The sequence below is a fragment of the Scyliorhinus torazame genome, chromosome 9 (genome assembly GCF_047496885.1).
Source record: "Scyliorhinus torazame isolate Kashiwa2021f chromosome 9, sScyTor2.1, whole genome shotgun sequence".
NCBI lineage: Eukaryota > Metazoa > Chordata > Chondrichthyes > Carcharhiniformes > Scyliorhinidae > Scyliorhinus > Scyliorhinus torazame.
Genome location: NC_092715.1, coordinates 213554033 through 213572778, shown reverse-complemented (window position 1 = coordinate 213572778; position 18746 = coordinate 213554033). Strand labels below are relative to the sequence as shown.

The following is an 18746-nucleotide window of genomic DNA, read 5'->3' as shown; positions in this document are numbered from 1 at the left end:
AGACTTCATTTAGCGTTTTTTGTGGTTTTACCAGCTTGAGATGTTACTTTTACTGTGCAGTAAGAAGTTTTACAACACCAGGTTAAAGTCCAACAGGTTTGTTTCGATGTCACTAGCTTTCGGAGCGCTAGTGACATTGAAACAAACCTGTTGGACTTTAACCTGGTGTTGTAAAACTTCTTACTGTGCTCACCCCAGTCCAAAACCGGCATCTCCACATCATGACTTTTATTGTGAACCTAATACCCCCAAATCTTCCTTGCATTGCTGCCAGTACAGAGATAAATTCCAAATGCAGCGTAGATTTGCTTTTTAATTTGCCTGCTATTAACAATAGCAGATAGAATGTGGTCGTTTTACATACCTGAATCACTCTTTCTGCTGCCTGACCCTCAACGTGATCAGGGACCCTGAGCTCCACAGCACCAACATCATACAAGTGATTAGGCAGACACGGTGCTAAATTGTTTTAGATACCTTTGATCCAGGGCCAAGAATTCAAGGGATTTTGTTTATCAACACCCTGAATATACCAAGAATGTTGTAGATCAGGACTGCGAGGTGTGAAAAGAAAACACAGCTGTCACTGCACAAAGTAAATGGAGCAGTTATCACGCGGTAACAAGCAACTGTACCTCCTAGGTGATCCATTGTCATGGTTGCCAAACTCGTGCTTTATGAGGCAGACCCTAATTGAAAACAGAAACTGATCAGGACAGAAACTGATGAGGGCAATGAAAAAAGGAAACTGACCCTCCCCATTTCTTTTGTTTTTATAAATTTAAAGTACCCAATTCATTTTTCCAATTGAGCAATTTAGCATAGCCAATCCACCGACCCTGCACATCTTTGGGTTGTGGGGGCAAACCCTACGCAAACACTGGGAGAATATGCAAACCCCACACTGACAGTGACCCAGAGGCGGGACCTCGGCGCCATGAGACAGCAACGCTAACCACTTCGCCACCATGTTGCCTTCCTAGGAAATGGGGGTTCCATGTAGCTCGGGTTAGTTGTGCGCAGCCGTCGGCTTGGGGTCAGACTACAGTTTAGAAGGAGATTAGCTGAAATTCTTCATGAGGAAAACAGGTTTTGAAGGACTTTGTGACTGAGTTTGATGACCTGTGTACTGTGTGGGCTCAAGCCCATTTATGAGATCTGTCTTCATTGTGTCTGCCATTTAAAGTGTAGTTTATAATTGACCACAATTTGCCTGTTGATTCATGTTCAATTTACATAGAGGATTGGAGATAATCTAAGATAGTTTATTATTTGCTTTGTTTGAGAGGTGTAGTAAAATTTTCTGTTTAAACCGTGGAATCTTGTGTCTTTGTTCTTTTAGCAAATAACTGGGATTTCAGATTTTTCTTTTAAAGCAGTTACTGGTCTCCGAGATCGTAACATCATACTGTATTTCCAGCATGTCTCACAATTGCATGATTTGCAGACTAAAAGCTCACTTCTGTAGATTAAAGTCCAGGCAAAGATTCCCGTTCTTTGTGGATTTGTTCAAGTTAAAACATTACTTCTGGCAAACTGATCCATTTAATCACTGTTCAGCATGATTGGAAATGTTACTTGAACTAGAAATATACTTGCCCAAGTTGTTTTATATTTTTGCTTTGAGATTCATAATTTAGAATGTTTATTCAGTGTCTTGTTTACAAATTCCTGCTGTTAATAGCTAAGTCTGTTATAGATTCAGCAGTTTGACCAAGAGGTCTTTAAACTTGTCAGATGGTGCAATAAATATTGTTCAGATACATTAACTTTATAGTGCTAGGCTGATCATTCCTCCAGACACATTCTTCAATCATTTGGTTTTGATTGGTATCAGCCGTATTGCAGGGGTAGACAAAAGGTCATGGGTACACACTCCATTCCAGAAGAGAGCCCATAATCTACGATGACATTTCAGTGCAGTCCTGCTGGAGTGTTGCATTATTATTTGATTTGATTTGATTAATTATTGTCACATGTATTAGTATACAGTGAAAGTATTGTTTCTTGCATGCTGTACAAACAATGCATACCATACATAGGGAAGAAAGGAGAGACTGCAGAATATAATGTTACAGTTACAGCAAGGTGTAGAGAAAAGATCAACTTAATACGAGGTAGGTCCATTCAAAAGTCTGATGGCAGTAGGGACGAAGCTGTTCTTGAGTCAGTTGGTACGTGACCTCAAACTTTGGTATCTTTTTCCTGATGGAAGAAGGTGGAAAAGAGTATGTCCGGGATGCGTGGGGTCCTTAATTATGCTGGCTGCCTTTCTGAGGCAGCGGGAATTATAGATCGAGTCAATGGATGGGAGGCTGGTTTGCGTGGTGGACTGGGCTACATTCACAACCTTTTGTAGTTTCCTGTGGTCTTGGGCAGAGCAGGCTCCATACCAAGCTGTGATACAACCAGAAAGAATGCTTTCTATGGTGCATCTGTAGAGGTTGGTGAGGGTCGTAGCTGACATGCCAAATTTCCTTAGTCTTCTGAGAAAGTAGAGTCGTTGGTGGGCTTTCTTAACTATAGTGTCGGCATGGGTGGGACCAGGACAGGCTGTTGGTGATCTGTACACCTAAAAACTTGAAGCTCTCGACCCTTTCTACTTCGTTCCCATTGATGTAGAGGGGCATGTTCTCCACTACGCTTCCTAAAGTTGATGACAATCTCCTTCGTTTTGATGACATTGAGGGAGAGATTATTGTCGTCCAGTTCACCAGATTCTCTATCTCATTCCTGTACTCTGTCTTGTCATTGTTTGAAATCTGACCCACTACGGTGGTGTCATCAGCAAATTTGAAAATTGAGTTGGAGGGGAATTTGGCCACACCGTCATAGGTGTATAGGAGGGGGCTGAGGACACAGCCTTGTGGGACACCGGTGTTGAGGATGATCGTGGAGGAGGTGTTGTTGCCTATCTTTACTAATTGTGGTCTGTGGGTTAGAACGTTCAGGATCCAGTCGCAGAGGGAGGAGCCGAGGCCAAGGCTACAGAGTTTGGAGACGGGTTTCGTAGGAATGATGGTGTTGAAGGCTGAGCTGTAGTCGATAAATAGGAGTCTGACCTGGGTGTCTTTGTTATCTAGGTGTTCCAGGGTAGAGTGCAGGGCCATGGAGATGGCATCTGCTGTAGACCTGTTGCAGCGGTAGGCGAACTGTAGTGGATCAAGGAAATCCGGGAGGCTGGAGTTGATTCATGCCATGACTAACCTTTCGAAGCACTTCATGATGATGGATGTCAGAGCCACTGGACGATAGTCATTAAGGATCGCTGCTTAACTTTGTTTTGGTACAGGGATGATGGTCGTCGTCTTGAAGCAGTTGTAAAGAGAGGTTGAAGATGTCTGCGAATACCCCCGCCAGCTGATCCATGCAAGACCTGAGTGCTTGTTCGGGTACCCCATCCGGGCCATTGGCTTTCCGTGGGTTGACCTTCGAGAAGGCTGCTCTGACGTCTGCAGTGGTGATCTCACATACAAGTTCATCCGCGGCTTCTCGGGTGGAGGGCTCGCTCTAGCTGACCTCTTGCTCAAAGCAGGCATAGAATGCGTTGAGCTTATCAGCGAGGGGTGCTTTGGAGCCGATGATTTTATATGCCTTCATCTTGTAGCCCGTTATGTCTTGCAGACCTTACCATAGACAGCGTGGATCCGTGTGGCTAGCCTGGTACTCGAGCTTGGTCCGGTACTGTCTTTTGGCATCTTTGATGGATTTCTTTAGATCATATCTGGCTTTCTTGTATAGGTCAGGGTAGCCTGACTTGAACGCCTCAGACCTAGACTTCAGCAAGCAGTGGATATCCCTGTTCATCCAGGGTTTCCGGTTGGGAAACACGCGGATTTGCTTCTTTGGCACACAGTCTTCTACACACTTGCTAATGAAGTCAGTTACTGTGTGGCGTACTCGTTCAGGCTGGTCGCAGAGTTTTAAAATACTGACCAGTCCACTGACTCTAAGCAGTCCCGTAGGAGATCATCCGATTCCTCAGACCAACAATGCCCGACTTTCTTTGACGGATTTTCCCGCTTCAGTTTTTGCTTATAAGCCGGGAACAGGAGCACAGCCTTGTGGTCAGATTTGCCAAAGTATGGGCGGACGATAGAGCGGTAGGCATGTTTGATATTTGTGTAGCAATGGTCCAGGATGTTTGGGCCTCTGGTGGAACAGGTGACATGTTGGTGGTAACTTGGTAGTATGCTCTTGAGCTTAGCCTGATTGAAGTCCCCAGCTACAATGAACAAGGCCTCGGGATGTTTTGTTTCAAGGCTATTTGTGGTGGTGAATATTTTGTCCAATGTGATTTTCACATTCGCATGGGGTGGGATATAAACTGCCGTCAGGATAATGGAGCTAAACTTCCGCGGAAGATAGTAGGGGCGGCATTTTAGTGTCAGGTATTCTAGGTCCAGGGAGCAGAAACTCGTCAATGTTGCTACATCTAGGCACCAGGAGGTTTTTGTTTGGGAGGTAGACCCCACCTCCCCTTGCCTTGTCTGAGACCACCGTATGGTCCATTCAGTGGATTGAGAAGCCCTCTGGTTTTAGGGCACAGTCTGGTGATGCAGGAGTAAGCCATGTCTCCGTGAAGCAGAGCACACAGCAGTCCCTTAGTTTTCTTTGAAAAGTGAGTCTGGCTTTAAGTTCATCTAGCTTGTTTTCTAGAGAGTGGACATTAGCTAGGAGTAAGCTAGGCAGAGGGGTTTGGGGCCACATTTTTTCACTCTCGCCTGCATGTTTTCCACGCTTCCTGGAGTGACTGCTGCTTTTCGAGCCTGGGAGATGGTGAGAGTATGCAGTGTTCAGGGAATAGTTGTGTCCAATGAGGTTATTCACTCTGGTCGGTGTGTGGATGGAGGATTTGTTGCCTTGCTTGCGGTTCCTGCGTCGGTAGCTGGGTCTGCGCGATTGAGCGTTCCGGGTCGCTGTTGGGTTGCGGTTTGTCTTCACAGGTTGGTAGATGTCCAGACCATGCTCCGACGTGGATTGGGTGAAGGCCGGTAACTGGATGACGTCTCTGGGATCGCGGATGAGACGATGGCCGGGTCCGTGTGTTGGGGTCCGCAGGGTCCTTTCCAGATCGTGGTCTTCCTTCAGAGGGTGGAGGATCTCTAGACCTGCAAGTAAATTTGAAAGAGCAGTATTAGTGATTGTTAGGCTGTGGGAGTTGATTTTTAGGAGTGTGGGGTGACTCTTGAGGGGGGGAGGGGGGGGGAAGAAAGTGGAAGGAGTACTTGGGGCCTGCAGGGGGTCCCAGCTCTCCGGGTCACTGGGGTTGGAAGCTGGGGGGGTAGTAAAGTGGGGAATGAGACATTAAAGCACGGTTCTTGCTCCTGCAGGTGGACGCAAAAGACCCCCAGCTACTATTCATAGAAGAGCAGGGAACAAATTCTCATTGTCTTGATGATATTTATCCCTCCACTACCATGATCAAAATTAATAATTTCGTCATCATCTAATTGCTGTTTATGGGACCTTGCTGTGAACAAACATTACACGCGTGTCCGCACTTCAAAAGTTTTCATGGTTGGATTATGGAAGGTGCTATATAAATGCAAATTTATTCTTTTTGGCTATACAATCAATCCTATTTTCTACTTCACTGATACAAATGACCCCATGACTGACCAATACAAAATGACCAATGTTATTTCAGTCAGTTTTTGAGCACTGGCACCCTGTATTGATCTACAAAATATCATTGATCAAATATAATCTAGAAGTTCGAATATGGATTGAGTATGAACATCAAAAGAACAGAAACAGTGGCAGTTAGAAGCAATACATTAGAAGAAGCTAGAGTGAATGATGTCCCAATGGAAGAAGTAGATATGTTTGTCTACTTAGCACAAATGACAACCGAGGTTGGCAGATGCGATGCCGGAATTAGAAGAAGATAGAGATAGTTGGAAGTAATTTTGTAAGCATGAAGAATGTGTGAACAAGAAAATTCAAGCTTGGAGTGATGAACAATCTCGCAAGATGCCACATTCTATCTACTTTGCTGTATGCCCCATAAACCTGGATAACAAATAAAGATCTGTGAAAGGGAATAGGGGCCTTTGAAATGTGGATGCTAAGACATATGCAAAAAAAATCCATAAACAGACATGAAGAGGTGCTTCAAAACGCAAAAATAAACATGACTCTTCAATGACATCTAGAAAAGAAAATGTCAGTAACCAGCCATTTGAATCAGTTCTGAAAGGCTGCAGAGATCTCCAAGAGGGCAAAGTGGAATGAGGGTTGATCTAGGCCTGGTTGGGTGATGGATGTCACAGAGCGGTTTCAGACGAGCTGCAATGGTTGTGTGAGGATGGCGCAAGACAGACGAACATGGCGGTCCTGGATTTTTAATCCTTGAGGCGGGTAGGGGGAATCAGGAAAATTCCTGGCACAGCTTGCCAACCTCAGGAGAAAATGCCCACCATGGCGGAATCTTCATTGGGTTGGGAGCGAGCTAGAGGTTGGCCTGTTGACCCAGGAAGGGTGCTGAGATGGGCTGTTTAAAAGCACCGCTTTGGAACCATCCCTCACTCCTCACTCTCTCAACACTCCCCTGCCACCCCCTATCCTCTAATGGCTTTCCATTGACCCACTGTACACTTTTAGTATCAATGAACATCACATTGTAAATTAGGATGTGTAAAAAGAAGTTTTGAAAAACTGTACTTCATTGATGAGTCTCACCAAAGTCTGGACTGAAAGCTGGTAAAATGTCAATCATCGAGACCCTTCGAAGTTTCAAAAACCACAAATGGCAAACAATTTGCTTATTTTAAGAAACATTCGGAAATTGGCTGCAGAGATCAGCGAGCCTGAGCTGTCAATCAAAATATTTTACACTGGGGAGCGGGTGTTCTGTTATTCTAATAGATGTAAGGGCTCAGACAAGCCTCATTTAGTGCCGTTGGGCTGAGAACACATTGTTTCATTGATAACTCGGGCTCTTTGATCTCAGAAATCTATTTCACTGTTTGTTGACATAAGCAAATGTTTACATGTGTGTATTTTTTGAAGCTTCAAAAATGCTTGGATGTTTGACACTTATCAGCTCTCAGTCCAGACCTTTAGTTCATGGGAGGGATTCATCAATGGAGTACATTTTTTCAAAGATTTTTAAACACTTTACAATGTAATGTTCATTGACCCACTCTATGCTTTCTGGAGCCATTGAGCAAAGAAGTACCAGAGCTTGGCTTAGGGAGCTTGAGGGGACCAGCGGTGGGGTAAGTTGCAGCCTATCATAGGGGCTACCTTTTGAACTTGTGCTTTAAAAGGTACCCTCTTGCAGAGTAGGGTTCGTGACCCCTCATGAATCATGATTCCTTAAAAACCATGGCCCAACTCCAGGAAAATTGTGGAGGAGTTGGAGATGCCCATCTCTGCAACGGAGTCCTCCAGGGCAGTCATGCTACATGTAGGTTCTTATCCTTTAAAGGCACTCCGAAATCTATCTCAGCATGGGAATGGGGTTGAGAATCCTGAAATCGGGGCCCATTGCCATTTTCAAAGAGCTGCTGAGTTAATCCAACGTGAAAATCTGGCCCAACATACCGCAACAAACAAACAGCAGCCTTGATTTGTGAATCACCACAACAATTACTTTATTAGTAGTTGGAAAGTGTTGAAACTGAGGGAATAAAACAAAACAAATAACCTGCAAAATATAAAATACTACATTTATAGCTGCTGTTTATTATGGCATGCAGCCAATTTAATCCTTTTGTTCGTTTAATATGACAAAATCCTGCCACCTACAGAACAGCACAGTTTTAAATGAAGTCAACAACAATAGTGCTTATCTTCATTGGCACTGATACCATTTAAACAATTAAAGGAAATATGGCAGCAAGATCTGACAAACCACTATGCAATACTGACCAGACGGTGGGGAAACTTGTCTGTTTTTTAAAATAGCACTATGGGATCTTTACATCCACCTGAAAGTTACTCACTTTCATCTCTAATGCTCTATACATCTTTGTAATCCCTCTTTTTCTTCATAAAGCTAGCAGGTGTTAGGCATGCGCAGTGAATAGCGGGCTAGACGACTGCTGAATATGTATGAAGCTCAAGCTATGGAAGTGAGCTGAGGAAACATTGAAAGGTGCAATGTGCATCTGTCCGAATTGTTTCAAATCAAGAAGGAAAGCAATGAATCATTGCATTCTTTTATCAATTCTCACGTCCACAGGATGTCCCAAGATGGCAAATGTCAGACTATGCCTGCTTTATCTACCCTCTCAGCTGGGGGGAGAAAATAATGCCAAGGTTAACGCTGAGCAAGTCGCCTCACTACTCCTCAAATCCAGTTCCGTTCATTGCTTTTGTTCCAGACGGTGGAGATGGGGACTGTTGGGAACCACAAAGGGGATGAACACATCAAGGTGTGGCATGGCTGAGGCATTACATGAATACGTTACATCTGTCTTTACCAAGGAAGAAGATGTTGTCCAGGTAACGATGGAAAAGGAGATCGTTGAGAGTTGAATGGTTTAAAATTGATAGGTAGGAGGTATTTCTGTTTGTAAAGTTGGTGAGGACCCAGGACTGGATGAGAAGCAAATCGTGAGTGGAAATCATGGAGGCACTGACTGTAATTTTCCAATCTTCCTCCAACTCGGTGATGCCCACGTTGCACCCCATTCAAAAAAGGGTATAAAAAGAGAAACCCAGCAGTTACAGGCCAGTCAGTTTAACTTCGGTGATGAGGAATTTTTAATGAAAATTTGGGACAAAGTTAGTGGTCACTTGGGCAAATGTGGCCGCATTAAGCAAAGCCAGCATGGAATTGTGTTTAACGAACTTGCTTCAGTTTTTTGAAGAGGTAACTTATAGCATTAATGAAGGTAATGTCTTTGATGTAGTGTACATGAACTTCTAAAAGGTATTTAATAAAGTGCTGCATGACAGACTTGTGACCAATGTCAGTAGCAACATGGTTACAATTTTGCTAAGTGACGGGAAACAAAGAACAATGGTGAATAGTTGTTTTTCTGAAGGGAAGTTTATAGTGGCAATCCCTAGAGATTGGTGGAGTAGTACTAGATGAATTGCTCCTTCTGAGGGCCAGCAAAGACATGACAGGCCAAATGGCCTCCCTCTGTGCTGTAACCAGCTTATTCTTTTCTTAACCCTTTTTTGCTTTGTCGTTCTCCTTTCCCTACTATGAGTTTAGCCTGTAGTAACCAACTATGAAATTACTTGACTTGTGCCATTAGTAGCATTATCCCATGGTACTTGGTCATCTATATGGATTTTCTATTTACTTGAGGTGTGTGAACTTGTATGCAAGCGGGTGCAATGTAGCCTATATGTCTCTTGATGGTGTGTAAATTGTGGAGATGACCAAATTTGTTGAAAAAACAATTCATTGTATAAGATCTCTTTGTTCAAGGAGACTGAGTCACTCTGGTAGTCAGTACGAACAGTATTAATGCATATCATAATGTGCAATGTAAGAAGTCTTAAACATGATGTGCAATGTTTATGAATGCTCACTGTTTGACTTTCTGGAGATTTAAGGCTGGTCAAGTTGTTAAGTAACTGAACTTTTATACTTCTGATGTAGACTGACCAATATGTCCTGTTTCCCACTGATGGCAGCAGGAGGCCCTCTGGTCAGAGATTAGCAGGGGTCCACAGACGAGACTAGGTACAGTGCAGCAAAAAGGATGGAAAACCTTCTGTGAGGATAAGTTGCATGGTGCAGTCACTGCAATGTGGCATTCATAAGGTCATCAACCAATGTAAATGTGTGAATGTACAGAAATACTGGACAGGAGTTTGCGTTCCAGGCCTTGGCATCAGTGGAAACATGTGAGCTAAATGTGTGGAAACCAGATCATCATGGAACATAAGAACTAGGAGCAGGAGTAGGCCATCTGGCCCCTCGAGCCTGATGGAAGTTGTACCATTGCAGGAAGGTTTGTGTGTGGAATACTTACAGGGCACCGGAACTGTCATAGGCAAGCATGCTCACTTAAGGGGTAAGTTGCCCATCGAGATGACACTTGATAGCTGCAGGACAAAAGAGTGCATCACACCAGGAAGTGCTCCAAGACTGGTGATGGTGTCCCTGTCGAAGAGTTAGCAGACGAGCAAGCTGGTTGCTTCTGTGCAGACCAAGAGGCTGGAGTCTCGAGGCATCTGCACGAGAATGCCTCCAATCTAATGTTGACAACGGGATGTCAACAGGTATGCATGAGACATTGATGGGAAAATGGATTGTGTATTTTCCATTGCAGGTTCTTGCAGCAAGGTGAACATTGGAACCAGCATAAACCAAGCTGACCTCTGAAGACGAAGACATGGAATGCTCAGAGAATGCACCATCACATCAGTCGCCCACAACCTCCACCAGCACTGAGACAGTACACTCGGTGGGGAAACATTTGAGATTTGGCTCGGGATCACAATCTGGCGAGTACATCACAGAAATGCCCCCACAGTTGATGGAGGTTAAGGCTAACACCCAAGAGAGAGGACTTCTGGTGTCTTCTGGAGACCGGCTGAGGCCTGTGCTGATGGTGGATATGGTCATTAGACATTTTAAGAAGATGCACAGACAGGCAGGGGAAATCTAGCAGAGATGAAACCATGCGCCCACGTGAGCAAGTTCTGTTATAGCTTTGGCATGCGAGTACTTGTCTTCCTCCATGGAGCAGTTGGCCTCTGCCCTGGAGTGCCAGGTCCAGTGGAACTATTCGTGGCTGCTGGATATGGGCTCAAACGTGCATTCCATCACTCTGATCATGGACTCTATGCAGCGGTACTTTGGCGTAAAGGGGAACAAGGCACCTTGATCTTCTCCAGGAGCCCTTCTCCTCCAGGATTCAGAGGGATGCCATGGTGCACCAACAGGGAGGAGGAACACCAGCAAGCTGCTCGGGAGGTATAAATCAGAGGACATTCCAAGGGTGTGCTGCCATTCTTCCTCCCTCTGCCAGTGACTCCAGCAGCTGAGGTTAAAGAGGGTGCACCTGAACCTGTGTAGGAGACTCTCAGCAAGCCGGAGGACTCCGACAACCAGAGGACGTTTGCCAAGTTCATCTCAGGCAGTGGGGCGTAGCACGCCAAGGCTTGCTCCACCTCCGTTTCAGATGTTGGGGTAGCACCAAAGCACAGTTGTTGAAGGTGTAATCTTAAAAAAATGTTATGACGGGCTTTTGAATGAGCGTCAGAGACTGCAGCTGGAATTTGGGCTCCTGTCCACAGGTAAGGCAGAGGGACAGCTGAGGAGGGCAAGGGGGAGCGGTGTATGAATATGGAGGAAAAGCCAGCAGGATGCTGGCGCACCAGCTGAGGAAACAGGAGGCGGCGAGAGAGATTGGGAAAGTGAGAGATACAGGGGGGGGAAGGTGGTTTTGAATCCGGTGGGGGTAAATGATGTGTTTCGGGAGTTCTATAGTAAATTGTATAAATCGGAACCCCCAGCCGGGGAGGAGGGTATGGACCGATTTCTGGGAGGGTTGGGGTTCCCGATGAGGAGTTGGTGGAAGATTTGAGAGCCCCAATTGGGCTTGGGGAGGTTATAGACGGATTGGGGGCAATGCAATCGGGTAAAGCCCCAGGACCGGACGGGTACCCGGTGGAGGTTTGTAAAACGTTTTCCTGGCTGTTGGGGGCCGCTCTTTGTCAAGGCTTTTAACGAGTCAAAGGAGCTGGGAGTGCTCCCCCCAACGTTATCGCACGCATCGATTTCCCTGTTTTGAAACTGGATAAGGATCCTGAGAGCTGTGGCTTGTATAGGCCAATCTCCCTGTTAAATGTAGATCCAAAACTGCTGGCAATGATCTTGTCCATACGCATAGAGAATTTTGTCCTGGGGGTAATAGGGGATGACCAGACGGGATTTGTTAAGGGACGACACCTGATGTCTAACATTAGGTGGCTCGTTAATGTGATAATGGTGCTTGTGGAGTGGCGTGAGGTTGAGGTGATGGTGGCCATGGATGCAGAAAAGGGTGGATCGGGTGGAGTGGAGGTAATTATGGGATGTTCTGATGGTTTGGGGTGGCGGGGGAGGGGGGGGTGTGGCTGGGGGGAGGGGGAGGGGGGGTGGGTTGGGGGGGGGGGAGGAGGGGTGTGGAACATAGGGTCTTGCTCTGTGCAGATAATTTGCTCCTTTTATATAATAGACCCATTGGGGGGGGGGGATTGCAGGAATTATGGGAATACTGGAGGAATTTGGTCAGTTCTCAGGTTACAAGCTGAATATGGGCAAGGGCGAGGTGTTTGCGATCCGGACAAGGTGGTAGGAGAGGAGACTGAGGGAGATGCCGTTTAAAGTGGTGGGAAGGAGTTTTAGGTACCTGGGGATTCAAGCGTCAAGGGACTGGGGTCAGCTACATAAACTAAATTTGGGCAGGGTGATTAAGCAAATGAACGGGGACTTTCGTAGGTGGGATGTGCTCCCTCTGTCACTGGCGATGAGGGTACAGACTGTGAAAATGACAGTCCTCCCGACATTGCTGTTCGTGTTTCAGTGTCTTCCAATCTTCATCCTCCAGGCATTTTTTAGGAAGATGAATGTGGCGATCTCTGGTTTTATATGGGCCGGGAGAGCCCTGAGGGTGTTTAAGGTGGTGGATGAAATACCAATCCAGTGCACTGCTTTTTTCTGGATGATGTTGAGCCTCGTGTTGTTGGAGCAGCACTCCTCCAGGCAAGGTTGTTCTGCATGGGAACCGGGTATCCAGGCTTTGTGGGTTTTGCACAGGTATCATGAGCCATGTCTTCTGAGGATGTGCCCTGTTACCCAGAAGTCCACCCCACCCATGCGGCCATTGAGATGGAGAAAACCGGTGTGTTACCCGAGAGTGACTAAGGATGTAAATCTCATGAGAGCTCCCTGGGAAGTGAACACACAGGTGAAAGATTCCTTTCTGACCACAGACCAAATTCCAATTGAAAGAGTGAGCCCCCTTTTGTTTTATGAAGGCTGCTGGATGACCCCAGGCAACCTTTCCGCCATTTGTGCATTCAATTCCTCCTCTTATGTACAGACGTCCAGTTTTGGCACCAAATCCCCTAGCTCTGGCAGCCGGTCTCAGGCTCCTTGGTGAATTGCACAAAATTGTTAGCTCTTCTGACAGAGCGATGATGACCTCCCTGATACATTTGTGTGTTGCCACATATGTCTCCTGTAGAGCACTGGAAAGAGACACGGGCATAGAAATTCAATTCCACAGTGACTTCTCCGGTTTCTGGCATTGGATTGCCCCCAATCCATGAAGACATAGGCCGTTCTGAAGGAATGGACATAGGTGAATGACGGAAGCTCACAGCCACCTCAGCTGTCTCTGATATTTGCAGACAGTTGCAGCACTTGGTGGTGTCTCACTGGCCCCTGGTTGGCAGCATCCTGAGCTGCCAAAATCAATGCTGGCATCCCTTGTTTGTGTTTTGGATTTATGCCTGGCCCTGGGCCACCTTTTTGCCAGTTCCTCGCCAGCTGTGCCAGAGCTTGCAGAAACACTGGGTGCACTTGACTGATCTTGTCTGCCTGAGGTGAACTTCAAACAAAAGCCAGGCAAAGCCCTGGTCAGCACAGTCTTTAAGGCCCGCCCTCCTTTGCTGATCACTTTTGATCAGTGGGGAACCTTATACTTCACATTGGTCACATTCTGGTCTCGACCCACCCCACTGTGGACAACTCCATCCCTCCGCTTTACTCCAGAGAACTCTTCATGTTACAGTTATGTCTGTGGACATTCACACTGTGACCCTGGAAATGGAAGTCATCACCCTGCACCCTCCCTCAATCACCTTGACTTCCCCGCCTTCAATCTTGCCCTTCATTTGGTGACCCTCGCACTGTTGAATTGTTGAAAATCTAACTGGTTCACAAATATTCTTTTGGGAAGGAAATCTGCTGTCCATCCCTGGTCTAGCTTGTATGTCACTCCACTCCCATATCAATGTGGTTGGCTCTTAAATTGTCTTGTGAAGTTGCCTACAATTCACTCAGTTGCATGAGTATTGGGTAACAGCATCCACATCCACACAAGCAATTCCAATTAAAAACGGTGTCCGATTCGCTGGGGTCGGGTTTGACATACGAGAGGCTGACGGGCTGTAGCAACTCCACTCCCCACACACACTTATCCCAGCAAACAAGATGGCAACACAGAGAGCGGCACCCTTGTTTGCAGACCCCTACTGGCCGCCGTGGAGGAGAAGCGGGCCTGTAGCACCTGAGAGAGCTTTAAATAAAAAAGATAGAATGCTCACTCTGAACTTTACCAGCTTCGCGTACTACCTGGTTGGTGTCCCAGAAGGTGGTGTTCGACATTGGTGTTTTCAATCGAGCTGTTTACTGATTAGTTGCCTTCATCTGCGGAGTTCCCTCGTGAAATGACTAGCCTCTGTGGAATGGGAAAATAATATTAGATTTAAATGGTAGGAACTCTTCAAGAAGAAGTAATAGTCTGAGGTGCGTCTGCTGTGTGGAATTGTTTACACTGTGGGTGGATTACATGGTAGTGAGCAACAGAAAAACAACTATGCAACTCTTGCATAATAGCTTTTGCCCAGAGGTTATGATTCACAACTCCCTTTCAGATTGTGAGTTCTCTGTGCATAGATTGCCCGTGGAGAAGGGAAATGTGACTAAAAGTCCTCTGGCGGGATTCTCTATTTCAGAGATTTAAGTGTTGACGCCGGGACGGAATCTGTGGACTTCCACCACACAAAATTGGCACCGCTCCCGGTCCAATTCATTAACCATTAATAGGCCAGCACCGTCACGCGAAACACAAGCAATTCCAATTAGAAACGGTGTCCGATTCGCTGGGGTCGGGTTTGACATACGAGAGGCTGACATGCTGTAGCAACTCCACTCCCCACACACACTCATACCAGCAAACAAGATGGCAGCACAGAGAGCGTCACCCTGGTTTGCAGACCCCTGGCCGCCGTGGAGGAGAGGCGGGCCACCCTGTACCCTGGGGTGGGAAGTAGGTTGCCACCTGACGCTGGGGCTGGGTCATGAGCACTGTGGGCCCCACTGCCAGGACCGGACAGCAGTGCTACAAAAAACTGCACAACCTCTATAGGGTTGCCAGGGTGATTAGGCACCCCCCACCCCCCGGGAGAGGCTGCGCTGGGTTAGAGAAGACTGGAGGGGGACTGGGGGATCTGCAGCACCTCACCGCAGTTGTGCGGCGGGCACTGGACCTGGTTGGTAGGCTTGGAGAGAGAATAGTTGCTGAGGTGGAGGTCGGCATCGGGCGAGCAAGTGCTCCCCCGCTGAGTTGTACTTCCCCCATGGCACGTGTAGCACCACCCTCACACCATCACCCACGCCACCTCAACGTGCAATCCAATTGGGCAGCACGGTAGCATAGTGGTTAGCACAGTTGCTTCACAGCTCCAGGGTCCCAGGTTCAATTCCCGGCTTGGATCACTGTCTGTGCGGAGTCTGCACGTTCTCCCCGTGTCTGCGTGGGTTTTCTCCGGGTGCTCCGGTTTCTTCCCACAGTCCAAAGACGTGCAGGTTAGGTGGATTGGCCATGCTAAATTCCCCTTCGTGTCCAAAAAGGTTAGGTTGGGTTCAGGGGAAAAGGTAGAGGTGTGGGGCTTTTTTTTTTAAAAAAAAAAAAAAAAAAAAAAAAGTTTTTTATTGGGTTTTTGTACAGAGTATATTTCACCGTTCTGTACACAGGATATGATCTATCTGTATACATGTAAGTAGGCATCCGTTTCTGCCGGCGAGGCACTTTCCGGAGGGCAATCCTCGAGTGGGTCTGGTGCAGGGGTTGCCCCCCCCCCCACCCCCACCCGTGGTTCGCCTTTCCTTTCTCTTAGAATGAGTTGTGTCCCGTTTCCCCCCCCGGTCTATCTCTCCCTTTCATGCTTTGGCTTCTTTCCCCTAATTCTTGGCTACCTGGCTATTCTTCTCCATGTTTGTTGGCCACAAACTAGTCCCGGAACAATCGGGTGAATGGCTCCCACGTTCTGTGGAAGCCGTCGTCTGACCCTCGGATGGCGAATTTAATTTTCTCCATTTGGAGAGATTCCGAGAGGTCAGACAGCCAGTCTGCAGCTTTGGGTGGTGCTGCTGACTGCCAACCGAACAGGATTCTATGGCAGGCGATCAGGGAGGCAAATGCAAGGGGTCTGCCCTCCTCCCCAGGAATAGATCTGGCTGGTCTGAAACCTCGAAGGCCGCCACTTTCGGGCATGGATCCACCCTCACCCCCACCACTTTGGACATTGCCTTGAAGAAGGCTGTCCAGTACTCCAAGTCTGGGGTAAGACCAGAACATGTGGGCGTGGTTGGCCGGGCCTCCTTGGCACCGTTCACATCTATCCTCCACCTCTGGGAAGAACCTACTCATACGGGTTCTTGTTAAGTGGGCTCTATGTACCACTTTTAGTTGCGTCAGGCTGAGCCTTGCGCAGGTGGAGGTGGAGTTGACCCTATGCAGTGCTTCGCTCCAGAGTCCCCACCCAATCTCGATCCCCAGGTCCTCCTCCCTGATGCGACATCGATTCACTGAGAGACACGTTGAGAAGTAAACCGTGGTTTTAATCAGCTTACAACTGAGCCTGCCTGTGACCTGTACAACAAAGAATGCGGACCCGCAGATCAGCTTCCTTTAAAGTTCCTGTAAGGGGTGGAGCCATGGGCGAGCCCGTACATGCCCCGACATATTTCCCTGTGGGTGAAGCCGTACAGTGGCCCATAGGTGGAGCCCACAGGGTTAAACACATAACGTAATACGATACAGCAGTAACATGATATCACCGTGCACTGATGAATTAACAGTAGTTCCATTTACCACACTCCCATTTCCTTCTTGTTGGGTCCAGTACAATGTCGGCCCCTTCTACCAGTCGGTCGTACATGTCGCTGCAGTTTGCTCTCTCTAATATGCTTGCGTCCAGTAACACTTCCAGTAATGTCTGTCGTGGCGCTTGTGGGTAAGTCCTTGTCTCCTTTCGTAGGAAGTTTCTGAGCTGCAGGTAGCTTAGCTCATTCCCCTGGTCAGCTGGAATTTCTCTGTCAGTTCGTCCAGTGTCGCAACCCTGCCATCGATGTATAGGTCCCTGACTGTCAGTGTCCCCTCGTCCTGTCTCCACCTTTTGAAGGTGGCGTCGGTCAGTGTTGGTGTGAACCTATGGTTATTACAGATGGGAACTTTGACATTTTGGTCAGACCAAATTGCTGCCGTAGCTGGTTCCAGGACTGGAGGGTGGCTATCACCACCAGGCTGCTGGAGTGTGTTTTGGGTGGGGATGGGAGTGCCGCCGTGGCGAGGGCCCGGAGGGAGGTCCCCTTACAGAAGGCCTCCTCCGCGCGCATCCACTCGGCCTCTGGCTCCTTGATCCATCCCCTTACTCGCTCGGCCGTCGCCGCCATGATTAGTTTGTCTACTGCTTGGAAAAAGGCCTGGGAGATGTAGATCAGGATGGCTCTGAGTAGGAAGAGGTACCTGGGCAGCACGTTCATTTTGATCGTCTGGAGTGTGTTCCATCTTTGCAGGTCCTTTTTTACTTCCTCTGTCAGACTGGTGAGGTTCCATTTGTGGATCCCTTTCCAGTCATGGGCTATTTGGATCCCCAGGTAGCGGAATTTGTGTCGAGCTTGTTTAAACGGCAGTCCCGTTAATGCTGCCTCACCTACTTGTGGGTGTACCGGGAAGATCTCGCTTTTGCTCATGTTGAGTTTGTAGCCCGAGAAGGCGCCAAACTCTTTCAGGAGCGCGATGATTCCGTCCATGCTGCTTTGTGGGTCCGAGATGTAGAGGAGCAGGTCATCTGCATAGAGTGAGACTCTGTGCTCTCTGCCACCCCGTCGGATCCCCCTCCAGATTTTTGCCGCTCTGAGCGCAATTGCTAGTGGCTCGATTGCTAGGGCGAACAGCAGCGGGGACAGTGGGCACCCTTGTCTGGTGCCCCTGTGCAGCTGGAAGTATCGGGAGTTGGTGTTGTTTGTCCGTACGCTCGCCATGGGAGTGTTGTATAGGAGTTTTACCCAGGAGGTGAATCCTGTTCCAAGCCCGAACCGCTCCAGCCTCTGATGTATTTCCATTCGACTCTGTCGAAGGCCTTTTCTGCGTCTAGGGAGGTGATCACCGCTGGTGTTCTCTCCCCAGAGGGGGTCATTATCACGTTCAGCAGGCACCTGATCTTGGAGGTCAGCTGTCTACCTTTGACAAAGCCTGTCTGGTCTTCTGCGACCACCTCTGGCACGCAGTCTTCTAGCCTTTTGGCTAGAACCTTGGCCAGTATTTTGGCAACTGCGTTCAGCAGTGAGATGGTTCTGTATGACCTACATTCCGTTGGGTCTTTATCTTTCTTGGGTATCAGCGAGATTGAGGCCGATGCTAGCGTGGGTGGCGGTGTGCCCTTGGCCAGCGAGTCCGTGAACATCTCCCGCAGGTGCGGGGCCAGTGCTGTTGTGAATTTTTTGGAGAAGTCCGCCGGGAATCTGTCCGGTCGTGATGCCTCCCTGCCTGCATGGAGCTTATGCTATCCATGATCTCTCCCAGTGCTAGTGGTGCTTCCAGGCCCCGTTTTCTGCCCTCTCCCACGACTGGTATGTCCAATCCATCAAGGAACCGTTTCATCCCGGCCTCTCCCGTTGGGGGCTCCGAGGTGTACAGCCCTTGGTAAAAGGCCCTGAATGCCTTGTTGATCTTTTCTGGCTCTGTTTGTAATGCGCCTCTAGTATCCCTGATTTGCGCAATTTCTCTGGTGGCTGCCTGCTTTCTCAGCTGGTGTGCCAGCAGGCGGCTGGC

At 47.8% G+C, this 18746-nt stretch overlaps 1 protein-coding gene across 2 annotated transcripts in view; it reads left to right on the top strand.

The window, feature by feature from the left end:
• Positions 1-18746, top strand: part of ttc39b (tetratricopeptide repeat domain 39B) — a 204560-nt gene that overhangs the window by 31501 nt on the left and 154313 nt on the right. Inside the window, exon 1 of one of the 2 annotated variants that reach the window (XM_072517058.1) lies at positions 2031-2117. The exons of the other annotated variant lie outside the window; for it this stretch is intronic. The gene's annotated coding sequence lies outside the window, so the exon portion shown is untranslated. Of the gene's footprint in view, positions 1-2030; positions 2118-18746 lie in introns of those variants that run through there. 2 annotated transcript variants of the gene reach the window in all.